A 7108-nucleotide genomic window follows, 5' to 3' on the forward strand; every position below is an offset into this window, starting at 1 on the left:
AGCCAAGCTGCTCCTGAATTCTGAAGTCACAGAAACGGTAAAGGATAATACATAATTATTGCTGCTCTAAGCCACTAAGTTACACAGCATTAGATAACTAATACAAAGCCTATAGGCATCAGGTTTCACATACATTATCCTATTTAATTCTCATAAAGTACAACATCTCATTTTACAGATGAGGAACCTGCTGCCTGGAATTATTGAAGAATTTATCACATGGTTATGGGAGCTGGTCCACAGCCCAGCTGGGCTTTATACTCAGGATAGGATATGTAGGTCATATGACTGCATGTCAGGCCCTGGGGACACAGTCATGGAAACTGGTGAGTGAAGTGTTGATCAGAGGGAGAGGCTCCTGAACAGGAGAAGGGGAAACATCATCAAGTTCAGTTGGAAGAATGGAAGGAGCTAAATTAGCAACTTCAGTAGCAACTCTGCAGGTCAGGTTGAACTTGAGGGTAAGGAATGAGAACTTTGGCAAAGAGAAAAACAAAGAGCTAAATTAGCAACTTCAGTAGCAACTCTGCAGGTCAGGTTGAACTTGAGGGTAAGGAATGAGAATTTGGCAAAGAGAAAAGCAAAGAGCTAAATTACCAACTTCAGTAGCAACTCTGCAGGTCAGGTTGAACTTGAGGGTAAGGAATGAGAACTTTGGCAAAGAGAAAAGCAAAGAGCTAAATTAGCAACTTCAGTAGCAACTCTGTAGATCAGGTTGAACTTGAGGGTAAGGAATGAGAACTTTGGCAAAGAGAAAAGCAAAACGAGGTGAGAAAAATAATATAAATAAATAAAATTCAAAAAAAAAAAAAACCAAAAACGGTTATATCCTTTTAATAGCAAATGAGAGGGTAGCCAGGGACACAGTAGGAATCAGTCAAAGTGGAGTAAGAGTCTCTATCAAAGCTACACTGCTCATTTTCTGTTACTAGTTGCCCTGGCAATAGGATCCCCACCTTATTGTAATGATATTTAAATGAGAAAAGTGCATGATACTCACATGTGTCTAGTTACCTTCACCTTCTCAGGAGGCCTGAGTAAAATTTGGGCAGAGTTTTGTCCCAGAAAAAGAATTATACCAAAAAAGGAAACTTGGAGAATATGACTCATGGTCTGGGGCTCAGCCTCCCAGGAAGATCTTCCAGATACCCCTGATCTGTTTCTTTCCCTCATAACGCTGGTAGGAGTCAGTGTTAAGTAATAAGGCTTGCAATTTTTCACATCTGGTGCATTCTGGTTTTAATCTAAAGGAAACCCTGTAAATCAGGGCCCCAGCCTGCCCAGCTGCTCCCTCCCAGAACTCTGTGTAAGGGATTAGAATCCTACAGGTGCCCTGCTGTTTGGACAGCTCTGCCAGCTTTGACCATTTCTGAGAGTCGGGCTGGCCAAAAAGAGTATATTTGTTTCCTAGGGCTGCCATGACAAAATACCGTAAACTGGGTAACTTAAAACAACAGAAATATGTTATCTCATAGTTCTGGAGTCTAGAGTCTGAAATCAGGATGTCGGGAGGGCCGTGCTCTCTCTGAAGTCTTGTGTAGGGGGATCATTCCTTGACTCTTGCTAGCTTCTGGTGTCTTTCTGGCAATCTTGAGTGATTCCTGACTGCCAGCTATAGCACTTCAACCCCTGCATTCATTGTCACATGGCCATTTTCTTTGTATGTGTCTGTGTCTTCTTATAAGGACACCGGTCATATTGGAGTGGAGCCCACCCTAATGACCTCATCTTAACTAGATTACATCTGGATTACATCTGCAAAAAAAAAAAAAAAAAGTAAGGTCACATTCTGAGGTATTGGGGGTTAGGGTCTCTACAGGAGAATTTGGTGGGGTAGGGGCACGGTTCAACCCGTGGCGGAAAGGGAGTAGGACCCAGAGTCAGTAGAAATAGGCCAAAGGAGAAATGACCCAAAATGAATACCCCAAGGTGATCCACACTTTATATACACCCACCTGCACCCCCGTGAGAGTCCTTCTTCCCTTAGCTCCTCACGTCCCTTGCAGTCCTCACAACACTACAGTTAATCTAAGAGATAAGGTGCCAGGCTGCAATGGTGAAGATTTGGCTTGGCAGGACTCTGCCTCTGGCTGAGTGTGTGACTTTTCCAAGTCGCCCACCTGTGCACCTGATCAGTGACCTTCGGATGAGTGTCCCTCAAACATACAGCAGCTCGTTGAGTCACTTGAGCTTTGGTCAGGCATTCGTGCTGGGCAGGAGTTTCATCAACACAGCAGACAGGTTACTCCCTAGACAGGCTCTGGGTCTCAGGTGTATTTTCTAGCTCCCATCATCACATCTGCAACTGATCCTTTAGGAAAGGGGATAGGCAAAAGGAACTCTAGTCCAAAAATGCTTAGGGGACAATATGGAAATGGCATGCGTCGCTCCTGGTCACATTCCATCGTCCAGAATCAGCTACATGGTCACACTCAGAAGCCAGGGATGCTGAGAAACGGTTTCTAGCTGGGTGGCCATGTGTCCGGTTAAAAATCAGGAGTTCTATTATTAAGGTAAAAGGCCAGAATGAATATTAGTGAAAAACTGTCTGTTGCATTCTTTATACATGTTTTTTATATTGTGAACTTCTTCTGTGCCATAAGTTTTGAAAATTTTATTTTAACATTTGCATAGTTTTCAACCACATAGTTTTATAATAACATATCATTATTTTCCTCTTGTTAGACATTTAGTGTTAAACTTTTGACATTATAAATAATGCTACAAAGAACAAACTCACCGATCTTTGTGCGATTCTCTGATTATCTCCTTATGATAATCTCCTGAAAGGTTTTCTTGAGGCCCCTTGACCCAGGTCTTTGATCCAGGGACCAAATTAGCCTGAAGAACTGCTGATCTAGGTCATCTTTGAGAAAAGTGAGTTTCCTATGGTCTTAGCACATTCTGCCCTTCCCCCGGGCCACCTTGCTTTGTCCAGCTCTTCTTCTAGGCCCAGGGCTGGCTACCAGCAGCAAGCTACTTACTTGGGAGATAATTTGTAGCCAGATGCGCCATTGCTAGATGTTTTCAGAGGGTTTGATTTGAAGGGTTTGCCTTGAAATTGTGTCCCGTGCATCCTTACTATTTTTACTCATCAACTGTATTTGCACACTGCTTTACAATTTGCAAGATGCTTAACTACACATGACCTCATTGGCTGGATCCAACAGTGATTTTTCTGAAACACAAATCTGATACTACCACTTTCATGGCTTAAACTCTTTGAAGAACCCTTGGCATTCTCCGATTCAAATCTAAATTCCTTAACATGATTTATAAATCTCTCTGACTGATACATCAATTAGCTTTTACCTAATAATAATAATAACTTAATGGATGAAAACAAAAGCCATTTATTTAGATCATGATTCTGTGGTGCTTTGAGCCAGTCTCAGCAGGGCTCACTCATGCATCCATGGGCAACTGCAGGTCAGCTGTGTGACGCTGTTTCTGGAGATAGCTGGCTGTAGACTGGGGTGACCAAGAAACTGCGGCAAGCATCTCTCTCATCATCCATGAGGTTACCCTGGACTTATTAAAATGTCATTGTAAGTTTCCAAGAGTAGCAAAAAGCTTCCATGTACAAACATTTTTCAAGCCTCTTCTTGTATCACATTTGTTCATTTTTCATGGGCCAAAGCAAGTCCCACCGTCAACTCAGAGACGGGAAAATAGACTTCCCCTGTTAATAGGAGGAAAAGAATCTGTGGCCATTTTTACCATCTACTACTTCTTTCTCGAGTCTCATCTCTTTTTGTCCCTACTTTCATCTCTATGGACTCTGTTCCAGCCAAACGGAACTGTTCACAACTCCCTCACCCTGCCTTGTTTTTAGGCTTTTGCTCATGCTAATACCTTTCCTGCTCTGTCCTCCCACTATTTACCTAGCCAGCTCCTGCCGGTCCCATCCTGGTGGTCCTTTCCAACAGGAAGCCTTCTCTCATCTCCAGCTCCCTGTGCTTCCTCTTATAACGCTTACCACACTCTGTTACAAATGTCTGTTTTCTTGTCCATTTACCCCACAAGACTATAAGGTACTTGAGAGCAAGATGTGTTTTCTGATGCATACTTGGTACCTAGTGTCATACAGTAGGAAGCACAAAGCTATTTGTTGGTCAACTGATCAACTGCATATGAATGAAAGAAAATAGATGGAGGAAAGCCTTTTGCAAATCTGCAGACAGATACTTCACAATGATGGAATCTTTGGGCTGGAAGGGACCTTAGCTTGTCTATGCATAAATCCTTAGAATAACATTGATAAAAATTGCTTCTAAGTCCACTGCGCACATCCCTTCTAAGGGATGAGAAACTCAGCTCTTCATCACAGATAATTCTATTGCTGAACTGTTTTCAGGCTTGAAACTTTTTCTCTCCAGTTGAACCCAAATCTGTCTCCCAGTAACTCCTACCTGTTGCCCAAGACCTTCCATCTGAAGCCTCAAAGGTAAAGTTAATCTGTTTCCCATGCATCAGGCCTCTTCATCCGAGATCTAGCAACTGTTACTCTTAGTGTATTCTCACAACCCTGACCATCCTGGTGGCCTTCCTCCTGGCATGCCCAAGTGTGTGTCTGTTTTTCTTGGAAAATGACATTCAGAACTGGACAGGATATTCCCCTGGAATTGGGGGATGCACCTCTTGGTAAACCATTTGTCAAGACCATGATGGCAGCCACGAAGTTTAGGAGTGCTGGGAATTGTAGCTCCCACAAGGATGGAACTCAGCCCCAAATCAAAACATTGGGATGACTTTTCTAAGAAGTGTGTTTGAACTCTACACAGGCACTGGCAGGAGGAAAACCTGAATCTTTTTCACTTGTTCTTGTCATACGTATCCAGGTCAAGGCCCCCAAAAGGCCAAATTTGCCAGACTTCAAATACCTCTGATAAAAAGAGGGAAGGGGTGTTGAGGTGTGTTCCACCATGAATAGATCACAAGCTTCGGAAGGAAACAGACATGGACTGGACAACAAAATGCTTTAGATGCCTGTGTTAGGAAAGGGAGTTAATCCCCTAGGGTTTGCATTTCCTCATCACCTCCTGGGCTACTGTTAGGATCATGTGTGTGTAATTAGAGCTAACATTTGTTTGGAACTTGTCATGTGTCAAGCCGAGTGTGTACACACATTTTATACATTTTAACATGTGCCTACCTCTACCAAGAAGGTTCTGTTATTATGCTCATTTTGTAGAAGAGGAAACGGAGGCTCAGAATGTTAAAGTGATTTGCCCAGTGTCACAGAGCAAGTGAATGGCAGTGCTGGGCCATAAACCCAAGTCTTTCCAGCACCAGACTACAGGCACCCAGTGAACCCTCAAGCCATGTTGGTACCTGCAATTCCACATCAAAAGTCAGAGGAATGGGTGATTCCTGTCCCTAGATGGTGACTGACGTGAGCTGCTGCAGCTCAGTGACCACAGGGCTCACACAGCCACCGTGCTCAGCCCTCAGTGGTAAAAGCCTGGCAAAGATGCTCAGCTCAGAACAATATGCCATCAGTCTCTTGGGGTTTGGCAGCAGTGACCAGTTTTGCTGCTATATTGGCACACTTTCCCAGAGATAAAGTAGAAAGCAGGAAAAAAAAATTTTTTAAGGGAAAAAGAAAACCCACCCCTAAGTGTTATTTTGCTAACAGCCTCAACTTTGTAATAAATAAAGACTGCAAGTGGGAAGAAAATGCATAAAATGAAAATAAGCTGAGTGAATCATGGAACACACTATGTATAATATATAAATATTCATGTTAAATTACCTTTTACTCCAATTCCTAGTTCTCCTGTGTACACTTAGGACTGAGTGGTTTTGTTCGGGAGGGCTTAGTTACTGACACAATTGCGTGTCACTTTTAGGAGAGCATGAGGAATAACTAAGAATGATTCGCACCGAGTAACGTCAAATCCCAGTGTAAGCCCCAGGAGCTCAAGCACCCTCTCTGCCTTTGGCAAGGGAACAGTAATCCATCTCTTGGTCCTTCCCAGTCAACGGAAACTGAGCTGAGGGAGAAAACAGGGAAGAAAATCCTTAATCTTAGCAACAGCAGGATCTGGTATTTTAGCTGTGGAGCTTAAAGAAAAAACAAAACGTAACAAAAAGCCTTGTTGAAAAGTTCAAGTCTAGGTAAGCAGTTTCTGAAAGAGTCTTTTGTATGAGTGGGGAGATGGGCTGTGCGGGCAAGAAGGAACGAGGGCCAGGCAAGGAGGGGCCCTGCTTTCCTGCCCGGGAGGGGGTGGGTTCCCTTCCTGTGGGAAGAACGTGGCTGCGTTGCTAAAGGCTGGTACAGACTGTCACGGCGCTGATGGGCAGGCCAGCAGAGGGAGGCCAGTGTGCCTGGAGGCTCAGCTGGCTCAGGGGCCAACATTCTTTCCTTTGTTCAGCTCTGGCCTCCCAGTGACCTCGAGGTTAAACTGCAGTCAAGCCCAATGGCCATGATAACATGTATCTTACTCCTCTATGAGGCCATGAGCTGCTTCCCACCAAAGGCAACATTCTAAATGTGAGCTCTTGGAATTTCCAGACCGAGCGATGAGTTGGAATCTCACTCTCTAAGTTATCCCAGCTTGTCCCTACCTGGGAAAAGTATGGTGTGTGTAGTTTGTGTGTGAGTGTGTGTATTTATACCATGTTAGATAATGGTCTGCATGCCAAAATGGATCCTACATAAACAGTTTTATATATAAGAACAGAATGACTTTAAAGTGTTAAATCTGGCTTTTTCCTGTGCCTCATGGACATAAGTTCATTACATCAGCCTTTCCTTCAAACAGGGTCTAAACTTTCTACAGCTCTGTGCATTTACTCCAGTTAATTCAATAAGTACTTCCTGAACACGTACTATGAGGCAGGAATGCCCACAGCCAGTGTAGAGAAAAACAGAGGCTCTGCAGTCAGACTGGATTCAATTTCTGGCTCTGCTACTTGGACCTTTGAGAACTTAGGTTAAAAAGTTGAAACTTTTGATGCCTCAGTTTCTTCATCTGTAAAGTGAGGGTAACAATGCCTCAAAGGGCAACTGTGAGGATTCATTAAGATGCGTATAGGATGCATAGTAAAACAGTGTCTGGAATCCAAAATTCTTTGCAAGTGTTTGCTGGTATTAAATCTCAGA

At 43.4% G+C, this 7108-nt stretch overlaps 1 long non-coding RNA gene across 1 annotated transcript; it reads right to left on the minus strand.

The window, feature by feature from the left end:
* Positions 1–818: 818 nt before the first annotated feature.
* LOC309614583 lies at positions 819–3682 on the minus strand. The gene is made up of 2 exons (XR_014236299.1): positions 2741–3682; positions 819–2502 (listed from the first exon to the last, which is right to left on the minus strand). It is a non-coding gene; the product is annotated as an uncharacterized lncRNA (long non-coding RNA).
* Between the last annotated feature and the right edge of the window lie 3426 nt (positions 3683–7108).

The sequence above is a fragment of the Balaenoptera borealis genome (genome assembly GCF_965194805.1).
Source record: "Balaenoptera borealis genome assembly, chromosome: 17".
NCBI classification, from domain to species: domain Eukaryota; kingdom Metazoa; phylum Chordata; class Mammalia; order Artiodactyla; family Balaenopteridae; genus Balaenoptera; species Balaenoptera borealis.